The sequence below is a fragment of the Saccopteryx bilineata genome, chromosome 4, assembly GCF_036850765.1.
Source record: "Saccopteryx bilineata isolate mSacBil1 chromosome 4, mSacBil1_pri_phased_curated, whole genome shotgun sequence".
Taxonomy (NCBI): Eukaryota; Metazoa; Chordata; class Mammalia; order Chiroptera; family Emballonuridae; genus Saccopteryx; species Saccopteryx bilineata.
In genome coordinates, this window is record NC_089493.1 from 63,340,363 (window position 1) to 63,361,966 (window position 21,604).

The window sequence follows — 21,604 nt, forward strand, 5'->3', positions numbered from 1 at the left end:
TGAGTCTTCAACTTTACACTCTCTTCACACAACTCCAGTCCTCTCAGCTCTCTCTCCACCGGAGCCCTGGGTAAGTGGCTGTGAACGAGATTTTTTGTGTGGGCCCTTTAAGACGAAGACTGCATCTCTTACATCTTTTTCTTGCAGACAGAAACTCAGCTCTTTTCATAGATAAATGCTGTGTGGGCACCTCTTCTAGGCTCTTGGGCTCCAAGCTGGGGCACCAGGCTTGGGGCTTAGGACCCATACCTCTCAGAGCAATTCTCCCTGCAGTGAGAGTCCCTCCAGTCCCTGAACCACAGCTCACTTATGGGATTGGGGCAGCCCTTTCCATGTCTCTGCCCTTCCTACCAGTCTCAGAGTGGCTTCTTCTGTGATCCTTGTTTATAGATTCCTCTTCGTTTAGTGCAAAATAGGTTTTTCAAGATGACCGTTCTTAAATTAAGTTGTAATCCAATTTGGTCCTGGGCAGTAGCAGTTGGAATGTCTGCCTACTCCAGGGGTCAGGAACCTTTTTGGCTGAGAGAGCCATGAATGCCACATATTTTAAAATGTAATTCTGTGAGAGCCATACAATGACCCGTGTACATTATGCATTATCCAATAAAAATTTGGTGTTGTCCAGAGGACAGCTGTGATTGGTTCCAGCCACCCACAACCATGAACATGAGCGGTAGGAAATGAATTGATTGTAATACATGAGAATATTTTATATTTTTAACATTATTTTTTTTTAAATTTTTTATTTATTTATTTATTTTTACAGAGGCAGAGATAGACAGGGACAGACAGACAGGAACGGAGAGAGATGAGAAGCATCAATCATCAGTTTCTCGTTGCGCGTTGCGACTTCTTAGTTGTTCATTGATTGCTTTCTCACATGTGCCTTGACCGCGGGCCTTCAGCAGACTGAGTAACCCCCTGCTGGAGCCAGCGACCTTGGGTCCAAGCTGGTGAGCTCTTTGCTCAAGCCATATGAGCCCGCGCTCAAGCTGGCCACCTCGGGGTCTCGAACCTGGGTCCTTCCGCATCCCAGTCCGACGCTCTATCCACTGCGCCACCACCTGGTCAGGCAACATTATTATTTTTTATTAAATATTTGTCTGTGAGCCAGATGCTGCCATCAAAAGAGCCACATCTGGCTCATGAGCCATAGGTTCCCAACCCCTGGCCTACTCTGTTGCCATTTTTGAATCTTATAATCTGTCTTTTATTACAAAGATATATCTCATACAAGAACCCAGAAGAGTATATGTCAAACTATTTTTCTTCCCTGTCAATGTAAAAATGTCCAAAATTATGTAAATATTTTAGTCAAACAGAGAATATACATGTGTGGGTCAAATAAGTTTGTAAATATTATATATATGTTTGCTCGCTTATAGTTTGCATTGGGTGTGGGGGACAGGCTGTAAGCAGGCAGGATCCTTATAGCCTAAGGCTTAGTTTTAAAACTAAGCTAATTCTTACACCCATGACTGTTGCATGGTAGGGGGTGGTGCACTCTCATGAGGAATTCAATTATGCCTCAGATAAGTGGCTTTGTATCAGAGACTTCCTTGTTTGTATATTGGATTAAAGGTTTTGATTTCTACACTATAAGAGAGCAGAGAAAGGCCATGTGGAGGAGAGGAGAAGCAGCCAAGATAGTGGAGTGCTGAAGGAGAAGCCAGTTTGTGCAGCGAGAAAGATGGGGAACAGAGGTGAATAAGGCTGGTGAGGTAGAAAACTTTAATCTAGGAAACTCAGATAAGTCAGTGGCTTTGGGAACCCTGAATGGAATGAGAAGTGTTTTCCCACTGTGTGTATTTATTGCCCGCTGGGTGCAAGCTAGGATAAAGATGATGGCCTGCCAGTTCTTGGCTCCGTTGTTTCATTACCATCTGTCTATCCAAATCAAATGCGAATCTGCATGGGCCAGGCGGCTGTGATGGTGGCCATGGCTACTGGCTTTATAACATGGAAGCAAGATCTCAAAGATCTGAGACAAAAGCTTCAAAGAAGTAACAGTTTATTTTATGTACATGAAGGTGGAAGAAAGCAAAGAGATTAGATTATAGGATAGTTAAGATTATGTGCTGTCTTGAAGGTGGTTATGTTTTAGAAGGAAGAGTCTGAAAAGAGGCATTTTAAAAGTGTGTTAATTAGATGCACAAAAACAATGGATACAACTTGCATAAGGCAAAGATGAACTTTATACTAATGAAGTTATATGCCTGGACCACAATTACTCACCATGACCTGCCCAGTTAAGAATTTATGATCAGATTGTCACCAGAAAGGGACAGGTCTCTCCGAGCATGGTCTGAAATGTATAGGTTAAGATTTTGTGCAGGAAAGGTTTCATGACATGAATCTAGGTGATTTTGAGAGTAAATTTATTAAAACTGAGACAGTGAAACAAAGGAAGGGATTAAAGTGAAGAGGCAAGGTCACAGCAACAGGAGTGAGCCTAGGTGGGCTGCTTAGATGCAGGAAAGGAGGTCATGGTAATGGAAGCAAGTATGCCAGGCTGTGTAGACTTAGGAACAGAGGCAAAAGGAGGGTCCTTGGAGACAGGGTCATGGTCAGGGAGTCAGTCCAGGCAGACCTGCCACTGCCCACTGTTCTCCTGGTTGCAAGTCTCCTGAAAACCTTTAGAGCTTAGGAGAAAAAAAGCAAAGATACACATCTGAAGAAAGAATGAGGGATGGGAAGTGTGGGTATGCTCAAGGGAGGGCACACACTGGGTTCTTTGTCTTAAGGGCTTTTTTTAATTATTTTATTTTATTTATTCATTTTTAGAGAGGAAAGAGAGACAGAGAGAGAGAAGGGGGAGGAGCTGGAAGCATCAACTCCCATATATGCCTTGACCAGGCAAGCCCAGGGTTTCGAACCGGCAACCTCAGCATTTCCAGGTCGATGCTTTATCCACTGAACCACCACAGGTCAGGTGTCTTACGGGCTTTTATCTGTTTCCTACAGGTGGAAATTTTAGGGGAGGTCTCGACTAGATATTCATTAGCTTTCCAGGTATGTCCTTTGATATGCTGATGTATAGTATAGAGGGGTCAGTGTCATTCTCTGGTCAATTTCACCTTTGTGAAACAAAGAATGTTATTAAAAAGGGACCAAGACCAAGGCAGGTCTGCCCCAGTACAGTCTGGAATGGGTAAACCCTTTGATCCTAAGTGTTCTTGGTTAAGGAAGATCAGGCCTTGCAATTTATTAGCTGCATGTAAATTTCTCTGCCTTGTTCAGCTGACCATCTGTCTGTTTTTTCACTTTCCAAGGAATTTTCTTAGCTTTTTACTAACCAACCTCAAGATTACCCTGTAAGGTTACTTTCCATAGAACTCCTTTTTTGTCCATATCCTCTACAGAACAGTAGGCTAAGACATATAGCCCAGGTGTGCAGTAAGCTATAACATTTACTTTTGTGTAAATGTACTCTGTGGTGTTCACACGATGACAAAATTGCCTAACAACACATTTCCCGGTGTATCACTGAGCAGTGTGCGACTGTACTTCCAGTTTAAATACCTGAGAAAAGACATCTCTTTGGCTATACTAATAATCATCATGACATTTGAGCAGTTTCTTAGGGTGAGTACCTAAAGAAGCTGACTTTGAGGCAAGAATGTGGGAGCAAGTAGTTAACTTGGCAGTTGGTTCCTGGAAGCACTGTTAGGCGAGCAGGGAATTGAGGCAAGGAAGGAAAGGTAGCCAATAAAGGATTCATTATTGAGCAGGTTACTGCTATGGGTCAGGAGGAAACTCTAGGAGACTATAGAGTTTTCCTCAGAGTTATCTCATTTAAGAGGTAAGGAAGTTGAGTATTTGTCCTTTAACTCTCATCTGTCATTGGCTGAGGGCTAAATCCAAAGGCATTAACCCATACACATTCAGCTTGCCCTATTTCCCTTAGGTAGAAAGTGGCAGGTGCTTATAACAGGATGCTGTCTGCATAATGTGGATCAGGGATGGCAGAGAGGGTACAGGCAGGGAACCAACAGCATCTATTATAAGCAGAACTCTATTTCGGAATCATAGATTGATGGCCTTTGGGTTGTGCCTAATAGTTCTGGTTCCTATAAAGATTGCAGTTATATAATATTAAGAATTTAATTGGATACTTTTACAGAAGGATGTGGGCATGGCAAGAACTATTGATTAGCATTTCTAAGTACAAGGGGATAAGAAATGTGAAGATAATTACTGCGGCGATCATTTATCAGGAAGTCTAAACCCCATAGCATCCAAACAACAGAATTTTCAAAAAGCATGTTGTAGATTAACCAGTGATAAGAATAATGTCACAGCAATGGCACTGGAGATGCATGTGTTGTGATAACACTTAGTTATTTGTAGGTTTAGGCATACAAAAAACTGTTTTTGAAGCTTTGTAATGCAGTTATGTAAATATATTTTTTATAGGCCCCAATCCAAATAATAGAAAAAAATTTAAAAAACTTCGCTCATTATTTTCTGCCTCCAAAGTTTAGCTCAAAAGTCTGTGAAGGGGATGAGCAGTGCTTGTGCTGGGGTGGCATACAGTGTTGGGCCTGAGCCCTGTGAGAGGGCATCCTTGTGAGGAGGTGGCAGTCTGGCACAAGATGTCAGAGTGTGAGTGGATGAGAACACTGTTCACATGGAGGATGGCAGCCACAATGGGAAAGTAGTTACACATAGGGATATTGAACAAACATGTGAGTATAGTTGGCCCTTGAACAATGTGGGGATTATGTGCACAAAGCCCCTGCAGAGTTGAAAATCTGTGTATAACTCTTGACTCCCCAAAAGCTTAACTACACTCCCTCAGTATCCATAGAGGACTTTTCCAGGACCTATGTACATACCAAAATATGCAGATGTTCAAATACCTTATATAAATTGGAGTAGAACGATGCCTTACATATCCATGGATTCACAACTGTGGATAGAAGATTCTATTTTTAGTCCACGGTTGGTTGAATCCATGAATGTGAGACCCAGGGGTGTGGAGGATTGACTATATTTACTGAAAAAAAAAAATACTCATAGAAGTGGACCTGTGCAGTTCAGACCTGTGTTGTTCAAGGGTCATCTGTATATTGAAGATAATGGTTGCCCAGATTCTCACTGTTGGAGAAGGTAAATATGAATGAGAAAACTAAAATGAACCCTATGTTTTTGGATTGGCAATACCAATGAACTCCTGGAATACATTAGGTGGGTGGGTACTTGATAGATTGATAGATAGATAACTATAGTTGTGAATGTATGTATGAATACATATGTATATAGATACATTCCCTAGACCTGTTCAATGTGAGAACCTGGAAACAGCAATATCCAATAGCAATGAGCACATTTAGCATCCAGATCTTGGTTTCTAAATTCCATTTTTCATTTAAGGGGACAAGGTAGAGTGGAGGCAGAGAATGTACAAGATGGGTGTGGAAATTTTTGTGTCAGAAAGTAAGGAATCATTAAAAATTCTGAGGATGTTAGAAGAACAGAAAAGCCAGCTTCTGGAGGCTTCCACTGGCCAAATATGGGACAATTTTACCATTTAAATAAGTAACAATAATATGAATTATAAAACTGAATTGAGGCCCTGGCCGGTTGGCTCAGTGGTAGAGCGTCGGCCTGGCGTGCAGAAGTCCCGGGTTCGATTCCCGGCCAAGGCACACAGGAGAGGCGCCCATCTGCTTCTCCACCCCTCCCCCTCTCCTTCCTCTCTGTCTCTCTCTTCCCCTCCTGCAGCTAAGGCTCCATTGGAGCAAAGATGGCCCAGGCACTGGGGATGGCTCTGTGGCCTCTGCCTCAGGCGCTAGAGTGGCTCTGGTCGCAACATAGCGATACCCAGGGAGGGCAGAGCATCGCCCCCTGGTGGGCAGAACATCCCCCTGGTGAGCATACCGGGTGGTTCCCAGTGGGGCGCATGTGGGAGTCTGTCTGACTGTCTCTCCCCGTTTTCAGTTTCAGAAAAATACAAAAAAAACAAAACAAAACTGAATTAAATAAGAATTCATAAATCCATACTGGTATAAATAAATAAATTAACTAATTAATCAAGGGTTTCTTTATAACTAGTAAACGTAGAAGAAATGATGGAATTTTTGAAAATCAATATTTAACAACTATAATGATAATTACTTGAGAAAAAAAACACAATGAATGCTAAAACCAGTGGGTAAAATCTGAAGAACGCGATGAAGGACCTCTCAACAGAATTTTTTAAATTAAAAAGTTAAAAAGTATAATTTTATGATGAAAAACTTGGTCTTACTTTAATCAAATGTTACTAAAAACTTATTGAGAGCAGTTTTCTAAAACAAAAGGAGTCACTCCAAAAGCAATAATTATCTTTTCACTTCCAAGGATAAAAATGCTAACCATCCCTGTTTACTATCTTCCACATTCTCACTCACTACCTTCTTTTCAAATGACTTTTTTGACCAACCACCCTATTTAAAGATACATGTGAGATCATTCAACTCTGAGTCTTTTTTTTTTTTTTTGACGGAGACAGAGGGAGTCAGAGAGAGGGACAGACAGACAGGAAGGGAGATAGATGAGAAGCATCAATTTTTTGTTGCATCATTTTAGTTGTTTGTTGATTGCCTGTTCAGTGTTTGCTTTCTCATATGTGCCTTGACCAGGAGCTACAGCAGAGTGAGTGATCCCTTGCTCAAGCCAGTGACCTTGGGCTCAAGCCAGTGACCTTGGGTTTCAAGCCAGCAACCTTTGCACTCAAGCCAGTGACCTTTGGGCTCAAGCCAGAGACCATGGGGTCATGTTTATGATCCCATGCTCAAGCCAGTGACCCTGCGCTCAAGCTGGTGAACCCATACTCAAGCCAGATGAGCCCGCACCTAAGCCGGCAACCTCGGGGTTTTGAACCTGGGTCCTCCGCTTCCCAGTCTGATGCTCTATCCGCTGCGCCACCACCTGGTCAGGCTCAACTCTGAGTCTTTAAGAGATTTCTTGTACTTGTATGGCTACTTTATTTTCATGAAAACTTTAAAATAGTTTGAAATGTTGGATTACTTATTATTTCTTAAGTTGTGGCTATGTGATTTACAGTAAGAATTGTGACAATACATGTGTTTTTGACAGGTTTTTCTTTTTTTATTATTATTATTTTTTATTTATTCATTTTAGAGAGGAGAGGGAGAGAGAGAGAGAGAGAGAGAGAGAGAAGAGAGACAGAGAGAGAGAAGGGGGGAGGAGCTGGAAGCATCAACTCCCATATGTGCCTTGACCAGGCAAGCCCAGGGTTTCAAACCAGCAACCTCAGCATTTCCAGGTCGACGCTTTATCCACTGTGCCACCACAGGTCAGGCCTCTTTTTTCTTTTTTAAATGAAAGTGTTGCAGGAAGCAACCCCAATGGAGGATAAGACACTCAGACAACTTAATTAATGAAGGAAGGAGAATTTATTAGCAGCTAGCAGAGCAATGGGGCTAGTAACACCAAAGACACGAGCCTCCCAAAAGTTAGATTTCTTACATCTTATATACCTTTACAGCTTTAGCTTTCACATGATAAGTACCTGATTTCTTTGACTTCTTTGTTTGCAGACTTATGTGACTTTTGTATCTCCAAGAGGGGAAGTGGTAACAGAAGAGATTCGAACCATTTGTCCTTGACTCTTCACATAACCCATTCTTCTTGCTGGTGCTGCAAGTTTATTTCAGGGAACTGATAACAAGAACCACAGTTATGGTTTATTACGTTTTAAACTTTCTCAATCAGGCCTCCCTCCTTCAGTCCAAAAAATGCTGAGATCATTGGCTTGAGCATAAGATCACAGACATTGCAGACCCTCCTCCCCTGCATTCTTCTGGTTTCTCCTCTTTCAAGAGTAGCAGAGGGAGAGGGACAGGCTCTTGCATGCTCCCTGACTGGGATCCACCTGGCGACCCCCATCTGGGGCCAATGCTTTGCCCATCTGGGGCCACTGGCAACCAAGCTATTTTTGTGCCTGAGGCAGAGGCTCCACAAAGCCATCCTCAGCACCAGGGGCCAACATGCTCAAATCAATTAAGCCTTTGGCTGCAGAAGGGAAAGAGAAAGAGAGAGAGGAAGAGAGAGAGAAGGGGGAGAAGGGAAAAGCAGATGGTCACCTCTCCCATGTGCTCGACTGGAAATTGAACCTGAGATGTCTACACGCCAGGTTGATACTCTACCACTGAGCAACCAGCCAGGGCTGACAAGCTTTTCAAAGTCAGAATGTTGTTGGTAAAAGTCTTACAAGAACATAAACACTCTGTTTTGACAGAGTTTACTCCTTGTAGTAAACTTAAAATGGCCACTAATTCTCTGCAGCTCCTCCCAGCAAAAGGTAGAGTCTGTTGAATATGGGCCCGCCTTGTGACTTTGACCAACAGAATATGAAGTGACATTGTCAGGCTTCCTGGCTAAGGCCTCAAGAAGTCTTGATGGCTCTGCTTTAGCCTTACGTAAAGCAGCTGCCATGTGAGAATTCCCAAGCTATCCTACTGCAGAGGCCAATGTGGAGGCCATCTGAGGTGCCCAGCCAACAGCCACAGTCAACTGCCAGACTTATAAGTAAGACCATTCATGACCATTCTGTCCCCAGCCAATATGCCAACAGACATGTGTCAACCCTGCCAACCAAGGAGGGCAAAGGCAAGTCATCCCCATTGAGAGCCCTATTCAAAATACCAATCCATAGAATTATATACCTTCACGAACCAGGAGTCTATAAACTATGACCTGTGAGATAAATCTGGCTCATTGTCTCTTTGTAAATAAAGTTTTATTGAAACATAGACACACTTTTTTTTTAACCTATTGTCTATGATTGCTTTTGAGTTAAAGCAGTAGTTTGAGAAGTTGTGACAGGGATTCTGCGATCTACAAAGTCTAAAAATATCTATTTGGGCCCGTACAGAAAAAGTTTGCCAAACTTTGTTTTGCAAAAAAAGGTGACTTTATTTTAAACCATTAAATTTTGGGATGCTTTATTACGCAGCAGTAGGTAACTCAAATACTCCCTTTAAAGCAGAAGAGCAGTCAAGTCCTTGCTTGAACTATAATTAATTTCTGTAATTTCATGTACACATGTTGAGCTTGTGAAGGCATTTAACTTTATCTAGACCAACATCTGTTTTCATATGAATAACAATGTCATTTTTCTAAATAGAATATGTTAATAATGTTGGGCACAATATCCACTTTCTTGATACAAAGCACTCTTTGAATTTAATAACCAGATAAAATCCAATATGTTTCTTTTCTACCCTCAGAAAATGTTTTATTTAAAAATTATTCATGCTAAAGTGATTTTAACTTGATGTTAGAAATGAGCCTCAGTAGAATATGAAAGGCTTTCATAGTGTAATAATCCACTATAGAAAGCCAACCGCTGAGTATCACTGCTACATTTTCACAACTCTTGCCTGATACTTGGCCCTTATCTTATTTTTTTTAAAGAAAAGCCAAATATTAGCCTGTCTTCAACCTTCAAAAAGATGAGCCATATTTTCTGACTTGTACAAGGTATTTTAAAAAACTAATTTTAGGGATTGGCAGATCTAGTAGGTAATCTTGGCTTGTTGAAAAGTATATGAATAGATTTCTTCATGAGCTTGGACAATATGAGTAAATATAATGTATAAAACACTGTCAAACTCAGATACTTATCTGTGTACTGCAGAAGTTTACTGTCTATTTTTCTATGCCTAAATATATGGATAATCAGTTAATTCTGATTATCAGTAAATTTATTTATTTCTGCAAAAAAACTTTAAAATAAAATATCAAGTAAAGGATATGGAAAATATAGTATATTTTCCCATGCAGCTTTAAAGATATATGAAATGTACGGCAGGGCATGAGTGTAAATGGTCAACCGTCCTCAGTTTTGAAGCACGTACAACTATGAGAGAAAATAGTGGTTACAGAAACAATATGAAACTGGGACTCTGAACTGCCATCAGTATGAGTTATGATTCTGGAGGCCTAACTTTAGTTTAGCAATCAGACTTAAAAGATTTTCCCCCGAGGTATTTTAGATTGTCCATTCAAATTTTAAGAAAGCCTTTTATAATTCCTAACTTGATCTCTGCCTTTCCTGCATGCCCATTATTTAATACACATATCTAATATTTTACAATTATATTTAACAATGCATTATATTTTGATTGTCCTTGAACCAGAATTGTAGGATTTTTGAACTGGAAGAGAATTTATAGATGTTCTAATCTGTTTGCTTCATTTTGCAGTAAAGAAAATTATTTCCTTTCTTTTATGTGTGTATATTTGTATATTATATTTAAAAAATGCAAAGGACCAATTTATGTACAATTTTGTACATATCTACCAAACTACCAGATTCTAAATACTTTTGAGTGGGATAGAAATAATATGCATCAATATCAGCCAGGCAAATTTACTAATTTTAAAGATAACACTGGGGAACAATTTTTTTTTTCTGTTGCATGAGGTTTTAGAACTTTTTCTATATATTTCTGAATCGCTGATTCCAAATTTGAAATCCGTTTTTTGGTGCATGCTCTAGTTTTTATGCGATTTTAATTTCTTTTTGTTACAATTAATGGCATGCATTGGTTTTTAAATTGGAGTTAAAGGGCAACAACTCTTGGATTGAACATAACCACAAGACAATTAATGTTTTACAAACATCACTGTTACATAATTGGAGTTGTTTTTAAATGTAAAAAATAATTATCTGGTAAAAACACCCTCTTATTTTGTTTTAAGATTGAATCATGGGCTTTTTCAAGTAGGTGTAAATGTATGAATAGTCCTGATACCTTCTGTTATATATGTGGCTGTTACACACTTCAACGTCAAAGGCGCAATATTTCATCATTTGTGACATGTGCATGTATTGCCTATTTTCAAGTTCCCCTTGGTGATCAAAACAAGAATTGGGCTCCTCATATTGTGTGTCATAATTGTGAGGAAATGCTTCATGACTGGACAAAAGGAAAACGCAAAGGAATGCCTTTTGATATTCCCATGGTTTGGCGTGAACCTAAGGACCACAGCAGTGACTATTATTTCTGTCTGATCCATACAAAGGGCATTGGCAAGAAAAAACGGCATATGGTCGCATATCCTAATATTCCTTCAGCAATACAACCTATCTCACACTCTCAGACACTCCTGGTTTCAATTTTTAATGGTTTTATTTCTTCTAAGGATGAAGAAAGTGAACATGGTGATCAAGTGTATTTTGATAAGATGTATGAGGAAATGGTTGTAGAATCTGAAGGGTCTTCTTCTGATGCCAAGCAGTCATTAACCCCTCAGCAGTTTAGCCAACCCGAATTGAATGACTTAGTAAGAAATTTAGGCCTATCAAAGAAAGCAGCTGAGTTATTAGTCTCCAGGCTTCAAGAAAACAATGTACTTCACCGGTCAGCTACAGTATCCCATTTCAGGAAGCATGAACAAATTTTTGTGAACTTTTTTTCCGAAGACAAACACTTTGTTTACTGTCATGATATCAGTAGTCTTCTTAGCCAGATAGGTGTTCCCACTTACAGTCCAACAGAATGGTGGCTATTTCTTGACAGCTCTAAATGGAGTCTGAAATGTGTTCTCCTACACAACGGTAATGTTTATGCAGCGGTTCCAATTGGTTATTCAACTCATCTGCGAGAAGATTATAATGACATAAAAATTGTCCTCGACTTACTGAAGTATGAGAAGCATAACTGGATCATTTGTGTGGATTTAAAAATGGTAAATTTCCCTCTAAGATAACAGAGAAGTTTCACGAAGTATCATTGCTTTCTGTGTTTGTGGGACAGCCGAGCTCGGGAGAAACACTGGACACAGAAGGAGTGGCCAAAACGTGAAGCTCTGGAAGTAGGGATGCAAAATATTGTGAATGAACCTATAGTTAATGGAAACAGGATCATTTTCCTCCTACTTCACATCAAAATTGGCTTAATGAAGCAGTTTGTTCAGGCTTTGAATAGAGAAAGTGAATGCTTTCAACATATTATTTCTGCTTTTCCTGCCTTGTTTTTCAAGAAGATAAAAGCAGGTGTATTCGATGGACCTCAAATTCATACATGATAAAGAATTTGTCAGGAAGATGAATAAGGAGGAAAAAGCAGCATGGAAGTCTTTTGTGGCAGTTACAAAGAACTTCCTTGGCAACAAAAAAGCAGAAAACTATGAACTTCTGGTTCAAAGGATTCTGTTGGCTTTCCGCAACATTGGATGTAACATGAGCGTTAAGCTTCACTTCCTGAACAGTCACCTTGATAAGTTTCCTGAAAATCTTGGAGCTGTTAGTGATGAACAGACTACTGCTGGAGATCAAACGAGATTGTCCTCAACAAGTACACAAACACAAGAGCTACAAATGCAAATTTTTGCCTGAATAGAATTTAAATAAGTTTTGCACAAATTTTATGATTAAAATAAGTGTTTTAATATGTTCTATTTTGAAATTGTAGACAAATTCTGATGCAATCATATCTTTTAGTGTATTAATGTATTTACTGCATTATATAAATTATTATATTTTCACAAAGATGATGCCCAAGAAGACATTCTACTTCATTATGTTAAACTAAATGTTGAAAATTTTACAATAAGATAAAAAGCTAAAATCTTGAATTGCAAAAAAGCTGTAGCTTACAGAGAAAAACTAATGTCAGATCTGAGATCAACACACTTGAATTAGGTAAGAACAAGTGTTTTTGTGGATGCAACAAAAATTTTGTTCCCCAGTGTAATTTAATGAAAAAGTTGAGACTATTCTGTTTTTAAATTGTAAGAGCTTGGGTAAGAGTCCTAAAAGACCAACAATAAAATTCAAAGGGATCTAAAACTGAGAATAAAGATCAAATTTTCCAGTATTATGATTTGGTCTGAATTGCATATCCTCGCTGAAGTCTTCATCTCCAATACCTCAAAATATGATTATATTTTGAAATAGGGTCTTCAAGAGGTATTTAAGTTAAAGTGAGTCAATTACAGTTGCTTTAATTCAGTGGGACTGGTCTCATAAAAAGAGGTAATACGACATACATAGATGTACACAGAAGGCAGACCATGTGAAGATATTGGGAGATGGCCATCTACGAACCAAGGAAAGATAACTCAATGGAAAACAATCTTGTCAACCCCTTGATCTTGGACTTCTAGACTTCAGAATTCTGGGAAAATAAATTTCTGTTGTTTAAGCCACCATTCTGTGGCACTTAGTTATGGCAGCCCTAGAAAAATGTGATACCCAGGGCTTGTAAAAATATGATACCCAAGGGCTGAAGATGACCAAATGACTTGATTGTCATCTTTATTATGGTGAACACCATCATTCTGTTATTGCAACATAAGATTTTGTAAACCGTATACAGTTCAGATATTCTGTGGTATTTTCTCAGCTCAAAGTTCCATCCAAAGACACATATTTAGACATCTAAAAATAAATAGAAATATGTTTCAATTTTACTTAAGTCTCTTCGAACACACACAAAGTGACTCGATATTCATAACACATGACAACACTTCCTTTAAAACGTCTTTCTTCATCTAAAAAAACTCTCCCTTGCCACAACACAGCAGCTAATCCAATTTCTTTCTCTTTTCTCTTTTATAAACTTCCCAAACTCTCTGTCTTAGCCAGCACTTTTTGGCTTTGCCTTTCTTAGTGCTTCCTCTCATCTTCGGCATCTCTCCAACTTTTCCAATAGATAAAATCAAACTTCTTTCCTCTTACCCACTCCATGAATCTCTTAAAAAGGCCAAGGAACTGACCTATCCAAGAAAGAACTTTCCTTGACTGAAGAGGGTAGAGGAGAGGCTGAGAACAGTCAGAGATCAATTTCTTTTCCTGTCAGAAATGCATTAAACTTTTTGGCAGCTGTTTCACATTGTTGCTAATATTAAGTGTACAGTAAACCAAAATGTTCCAGTGTTTAAGTGTTAAGTGAAATCAACCCTATCCTGTATTCAGGTCTTTTTATTTTTTTACATTAAATGTAAAATTTTTTGTTTCTTCCTAAGTTTCATCTTTCAGCCCAGTGTTCCAAAATTCCAGTATCTTTTGGAATCCTTTTTTTATATATATATTTAACCTAACACTTAGACATTATTACTAGTCTTATGAATTTGATAGCCTGGGACCACCAGCTGAGAATGAGTCAGCAATATAGTGTGGCTGTTTTTATAAAGCTAACTGTGATAGTGGAATATATTAATAGGAATATGACATGCAAGAGCTGGGAAATCATCCCTCTGCTAAACTTAGAACTGCTCACACCCTTAAAGTTGTGCCAAGTTTGGGCACTGGCATTTCCATGTACATGTGAAATGGCAGGCAGGATTTGAGAGTCGATTAACAAAAATGAACCCTCCAAAAATGAAATGAAATGTGGTTAAATGAGTTGAGATTATTGAAACCGGAGAAGAAAAACTTCTACATATTTACATAAAACCTCTATAAACAATACGTTGACTTATTGTTTTTCAGTTTCTTAAGAGTCCAAGACAAAACAAGAAGACATGTCCTTCAGAAAATGGGAAACAGCATAAAGGTCTAATAATAGAGGATTGCTTAAATAAAGTATGATACCTCAATATAATAGAAACCAGAATGAAACACTTGATAAAACATAGTGAAAATATTTTTTATCATCTCAGAGTAAGGAAAGTTTTTCAAAGATTCACTTAAAACCAAAGTCATAAAGTAAAAATAACATATAATTTAAAATTTCAATCAAAAAATAAAACTAGAAAGAAAGTTTAAAAAGTCAAATGAAGTAAATAATATGCAAAGGCCTAATTTCTTCAACATACAGAAAAACTGAACAACTCAATAAGAAAAGACTAATAACCCAATTGAAAAAATGTAACAGGTTATTAGAGAAATGCAAATCAAAACTGCAATGAGATACCACCTCACTCCTGTTAGATTAGCTATTATTAACAAGACAGGTAATAACAAATGTTGGAGAGGCTGTGGAGAAAAAGGAACCCTCATCCACTGTTGGTGGGAATGTAAAGTAGTACAACCATTATGAAGAAAGTATGGTGGTTCCTCAAAAAACTGAAAATAGAATTACCTTATGACCCAGCAATCCCTCTACTGGGTATATACCCCCAAAACTCAGAAACATTGATACGTAAAGACACATGCAGCCCCATGTTCATTGCAGCATTGTTCACAGTGGCCAGGACATGGAAACAACCAAAAAGCCCTTCAACAGAAGACTGGATAAAGAAGATGTGGCACATATACACTATGGAATACTACTCAGCCATAAGAAATGATGACATCGGATCATTTACAGCAAAATGGTGGGATCTTGATAACATGATACGAAATGAAATAAGTAAATCAGAAAAAACCAGGAACTGCATTATTCCATACATAGGTGGGACATAAAAGTGAAACTAAGAGACATTGATAAGAGTGTGGTGGTTACGGGGGGAGGGGAGAGAGGGAGAGGGAAAGGGGGAGGGGGAGGGGCACAAAGAAAACTAGATAGAAGGTGACAGAGGACAATCTGACTTTGGGTGATGGGTATGCAACATAAGTGAACGACAAGATAACCTGGAGTTGTTATCTTTGAATATATGTATCCTGATTTATTGATGTCACCCCATTAAAAATAAAATTATTTAAAAAAATGTAACAGAATTCAGAGAAAAAGTTTATATTAAGATAAATGCAAATGGCTAATAAAAATAGTAAAATGTATTCAACCTTACTTATAATTAAAGAAATGTATGTTATAACTGGAATTAGATATATATTTAAAAATCTTGTTGAAATGCCAAATTGAAAAAGTTTAATGAGATCCAGAATTGTCAAAAATATAAGTAAGCAGGTACTCTTATATACCCTTGGGAGTTATATGAATTGGTATAACCTTCTTGGAGAATAGTTTGGTAATATTGAGGCAAGATTGATAAAAATTTTAAATATTTACAGCCTTTGATCCAACCATTACACTTCAAAAACTTGATTGTATAGATATTCTTGCACAAATACAGAAAGATAAAGACAGAATTGCAATGTTGTTATAGAAAAAAAATACCTAAATGCCCATCAATTAGAAACAATTTAAGTAAATTATGGCTCATATATAATATGAAATTCTGGGCATCTATTTTATATTCCTATGCATTCCTATGCACACAGACATGGGAAGAGATCTTGGATATATTGGTAGATTAAAACACATTGTAGAAAACATGCATCGTAAGGTCTCATATATAAAAAAAGAATGTGTATGTGTGTGTAAGGCTACACAATAGGCTGGTAGTCAGCCCATAACTTGTTCCATAAACAAGAGAATGGAGGATTCTCCTGTAATAAAATTGATCAGTTTAAGAGAAAGGACTTGCAGTTAAGTTCTGCAGTTCTATTTCTTCTACAGCAGAGAATTCATCATTCAACAAGGATCATTCAGGCCCACAGAGCTTCTAACCAAATCAGTTTCTTAGTGATTCCTTAGATATAAACTGAGAAAATGACTAGATATTTGAGGAATGCTTCCAGCAAAGAGACCAAAATAAAGAAATTACAAAAAATAAAAATCACACACAATTCAGAAACAACTGGAGAAGAAAATTTTTCTGTTAAGTCATTAGTAGTTTCAGTTTCCATCACGCACATAAGAATTCCCTTTTATTTAAAATAAATCGAAAAAATAAAAAAAGAAAGGAAAAAAAAGTAACCTGTATGGATAATAAACGGCCTGGAAAAGTTCAATAGAAGTGTTGGAAGATAGTAGAAGAAATCCTCAGAAAACAATACAAAAAGCCAGCAATGGAAAAGAGGAGAAGGGAAGTGGGCAGCTGCCCCTCCCGGTCCCCTCCCAGCCACCAGGCTGGAACTTGGCTGAATTGTCTTGCCTCGGAGAAGAAACTCATCTATTGCAGGCATAGTCTGCATTGCTGCCTTTGAAAGACAAGGAAGGTTGGCAAATATCAACCACAATACAGCATAGACTTTCCAGAGAGGACTTAATTTCAAAACTTTATAAAGAACAAGAACCATGTGGACTTCTGCAAGGGAAATTGAACCGCCCTGAACTGGAGGGAAAGAAGAATGTGTTTCTAACCTGTAATTAACGCCAGGTGGCAAAGATCAGAGTCAGCCATTCCTGACAACTACGTGGAGCAACGGTTCATAGAAGAGCTTTTGGAAAAAAATATGTGCTAGGAACCCTGGCCGGGTAGCTCAGTTGGTTAGAGTGTCATCCTGACACACCAAGGTTACAGGTTCCATCCCCAAGTCAGGTCACGTGCAGAAATCAACCAATGAATGCATAAATAAGTGGAACGCAAATCAATGTTTCTCTTTTTCTCTTTCTCTTCCTCTCTCTCTCTAAAATAAGTAATATAAAATTAAAAAAAATTAATATGTCAAAATGTAATGTCAAAAAAAAAAATCTGTGCTGTAAAACATTAATACTGAGTGGTGGTATTTGAGTCCCGTGTAGTATCCAGAAGCTATGTAATGTTTGTGTTTTTATGGTCAGCTGGTAGCATATGAACAAGGTCTTCTGGCCCCCACTGCTTTTTTGGGACCCACTTTCCCTGATTGGCTATGCTTTTTATTTTTAATCTCATTGATGGAGGTGAAGGACTGAGGAAGAGCAGCACACCAGTAGGCTGACTTTGTCACTCTCACATATAGTTTTTGCCCAGTACTGAAGACCCCGACGGTCTGTCAGCACTGGCACCATCTATGCCACATCAGTCTTCATGCTTTTAGGCCACCTCATCTTCTTTGACCACAGTGCCAATGCTGCCACTGTGTCCAGCACACTGTCCTTGAACATGACTATCATTACTTCTACCTGCCTTGCCTCATGCCTGCCCTGGTTCCTGCATGCCTTCATCATGGTGACATTTGCCATCCAGATTATTGCCCTGTGGCCCATGTTAACAGAAGAAATTGAAGGTATATACTCCCCGCAGCTATGTAAGAGTTACTCTTCTTTTGCCTTTGAGAGGCCTGCAGTCCATTAGTGCTGTGGGAGCCATCCTCTTTGCCCTTCTGCTGGTGGCCATCTCCTGTCTCTGTCCTTCTGTATTCATTTGCAGCTTTTTAAAGAAAATATTCATGGGCCTTGGGATGAAGTGGAGATCAAAAAAAAATGTCCAGGTCCCTCAGTTAAGTTAGGGATCTCCATTTCCTTATTAAGGGTAGCTGATAGACAAGCCTCTCACCTAGGATAAGATTTGAAGGCAGATTTCATTCTTTTATGTTTTTATTTTACTTTTTTAAGTGAGAGGAGGGGGAGAGAAAGAGACAGACTACCACATGCTACCTGACTGGGATCCACTTGGCAACCTTCATCTGGGGCTGATGCTCAGACCAAACAAACTATCCTCAGTGCCTAGGGCTGACACTCAAACCATTTGAGCCACTGGTTGTGGGAGGAGAAGAGGGAGAGAAAGGGGATACAGAAGGGAAGAGAAGTAGATGGTTGCTTCTCATGTGTGCCCCAACTAGGGATCAAACCCAAGATGTCCACAGGTTAGGCTGACACTCGATCCACTGAGCCAACTGGCCAGGGCCCAGAGTTCCATTCTGAAAGCAGCAGACTGAAGGGGGTTGGAGAACAGAGAGCAAAAGAAAAAGTTAACCAAAGGCTTGGGTGATGAAAATGCTTATCCTTCAGTTAATTGGTAGATGAAAAAGCTTTCTGGGATCCTCATGAGTGATTGCCTCCAATTTATCACTCATTGCAACAAATGAAATGATATGGTTTCTATTTATTGAAAATAACAACAGATCCAAAGAAAGAAAAGAGGAAAGAAAACACAAAGAGATAAGAACATCAGCTCAAGAAAGACAATATCTGAATAACAGAAGTTCCAAAATAAGAAAAAAAAGATAAAATGGAGGTCAGCAAAGATCACAGAAATGCAAAATTTACCCAGAAAAAAATCCCCAGACCAGAGGCAGATTTAATGATGGACACTCAGGGCATGTGCCCTGGGCCTGACTTCTGAAGGGCCCTGCAAAACCCCAACTTTACACTTTTTTTTCTAATGTAAGAGGCCCAGTATTTTCTTCTGCACTCAAGGCCTCAACTGACCTTAATCTGCTTCTGCCCAAGACATAAAAACAATTTTTTTAAGATTGAAAAACACATAAACCAGATAACATACAAAGGGGTTTTTTAAAATTTATTTATTTATTCATTTTAAAGGAGAGAGAGAGAGAGAGAGAGAGAGAAAGAGAGAGAGAGAGGAGCAGGAAGCATCAACTCCCATATGTGCTTTGACCAGGCAAGCCTAGGGTTTTGAACCAGCGACCTCAGCATTCCAGATCGACACTTTATTCACTGCGCCACCGCAGGTCAGGCAGATAACATGCAAAGTTTTAAGAATCAGAATGGCAGATATGTCAACAGCAATCCTGGAAGTCAGAAACAGTGGAACAAGGCCTTCCAATTTTTGAGGAAAAAGTATTTGCAATGTTGAATTCTTTACCCAGACAAACTACCAACCAAGTGAGGGAAGTTTATAATAAAAGATTTTCAGTTATTTATGGGCATAAAAATTTCAGCTTACGTGCAAAGTTTTTCCAGGAAGTTATTCAAGTATCCTTCATCAATGAGGCTTTAAAGCAAGAAAAAGGTATTGGGGTTCAGGAATAAAGAAATCCAAGATAGAATCGAGGTGAAAGGACTTTCCAAGATTGAAACAAAGTTAGATTCAGCCTGCAGTTTGCATAGGAGTAAGATTGTGGAGGACTTTAAGCAGGATATTGCAAAAGAAAAAAAGATAGAAAGAAAAGAAAGGAAGAAAATAGGAATACAAACAAACAAACAAAAACAACTGATGTATTAGTATTGTTTTAGGTTTTATAATTCTCTTGGAAGGGTTGAGATCCATTCCATAGATACTAGGCAAATAGTAAAGAAAACACAGGCAATTACTGACTTTCTAAAAGAGATAAAGTTGTGCCCGAAGTGAAATGCAGTATATAGTATATTAAATAACTAATTGTGAACAATGTTGATATCATTTGTTTTTTACAGCTTGTGTTTTTTTAATTTGTAGTATAATATACAAAACATAAAATTTACCATTTTAACCATTTTTAAGTCTACAGTTCAGTGGTGTTAAGTACATTCACATCATTGGTATAATTATTATTATTATTATTTTTTCATTTTTCTGAAGCTGGAAACAGGGAGAGACAGTCAGACTCCTGCATGCGCCTGACCGGGATCCACCCGGCACGCCCACCAGGGGCGACACTCTGCCCACCAGGGGGCGATGCTCTGCCCATCCTGGGCGTCGCCATGTTGCGACCAGAGCCACTCTAGCGCCTGGGGCAAAGGCCACAGAGCCATCCCCAGCGCCCGGGCCATCTTTGCTCCAATGGAGCCTTGGCTGCGGGAGGGGAAGAGAGAGACAGAGAGGGAAAGCGCGGCAGAGGGGTGGAAAAGCAAATGGGCGCTTCTCCTGTGTGCCCTGGCCGGGAATTGAACCCGGGTCCTCCGCATGCTAGGCCGACGCTCTACTGCTGAGCCAACCGGCCAGGGCCGGTATAATTATTTTTTACCTGAAATAATTTTTAGCTTTCAATTACAGTTGACATACAATATTATATTAGTTTCACATGCACAACCCAGTGTTAGACATATAACTTACTAAGTGATCACTCAATAAATTTCATACTCATCTAGTACCATACAATTATTACAATATTATTGACTATAGTTCTTATGTTGTTCTTTACATCCTCATGACTATTCTGTAATTACCAACTTGAACTTTTTAATCCCTTCACCTTTTTCAGCCATTACCCCATCTGGCAACCATCAAAATGTTCTCTGTGTCTATGAGTCTGTCTATGTCTGTTCATTTATTTTGTTTTGCTGATTTCAGTTATAAGTGAAAACATGGCATTTGTCTTCCTCTGTCTAACTTATTTTACTCAATACAATACCCTCTTTGTCCATGTTGTTGCAGATGGCAAGACTTCATTCTTCTTTATGGCTGAGTCATATTCCATTACATATATGCACCACTTCTTTATCCATTCAACTTTTGATGGACATTTCGGTTGCTTCCATATCCCAGCTATTGTAAATGATGCTCCAATAAACATATAGGTGCATACATCTTTTTGATTTAGTGTTTTGGCTTTCTATGGATAAATATGCAGAGGTAGAATTGTTGGGTCCTTCTTTGTCTCTTGTTATAGACTTTGTTTTAAAGTTCATTTTGATAAGTATTACTACTCCAGGTTTTTGTTTGTTTGTTAATTTTCATTTTCATGAAATATCTTTTTTCATCCCTTTACTTTTAGCCTGCGTGTATCTTTTGATATGAAGTGAGTCTCTTATAGACAGCCTATGTAAGGGTCTTGATTTGTTATCCATTCATCCTCCATATGTCTTTTGATTGGAGCATTTAATTTGTTTCCATTTCAAGTAATTTTTTTTTATTTATTCATTTTTAGAGAGGAGAGAGAGACAGAAATGGAGAGAGAGGAGAGAGAGACAAAGAGAGAGAAGGGGGGAGGAGCTGGAAGCATCAACTCCCATATGTGCCTTGACCAGGCAAGCCCAGGGTTTCGAACCAGCGACCTCAGCATTTCCAGGTCAAGACTTTATCCACTGCGCCACCACAGGTCAGGCCATTT

At 38.8% G+C, this 21,604-nt stretch overlaps 1 pseudogene; it reads left to right on the forward strand.

Moving 5' to 3' along the window:
* The window catches only part of LOC136335444 (phosphatidylinositol N-acetylglucosaminyltransferase subunit C-like), a 137,528-nt pseudogene that overhangs the window by 94,006 nt on the left and 21,918 nt on the right, over positions 1 to 21,604 (forward strand).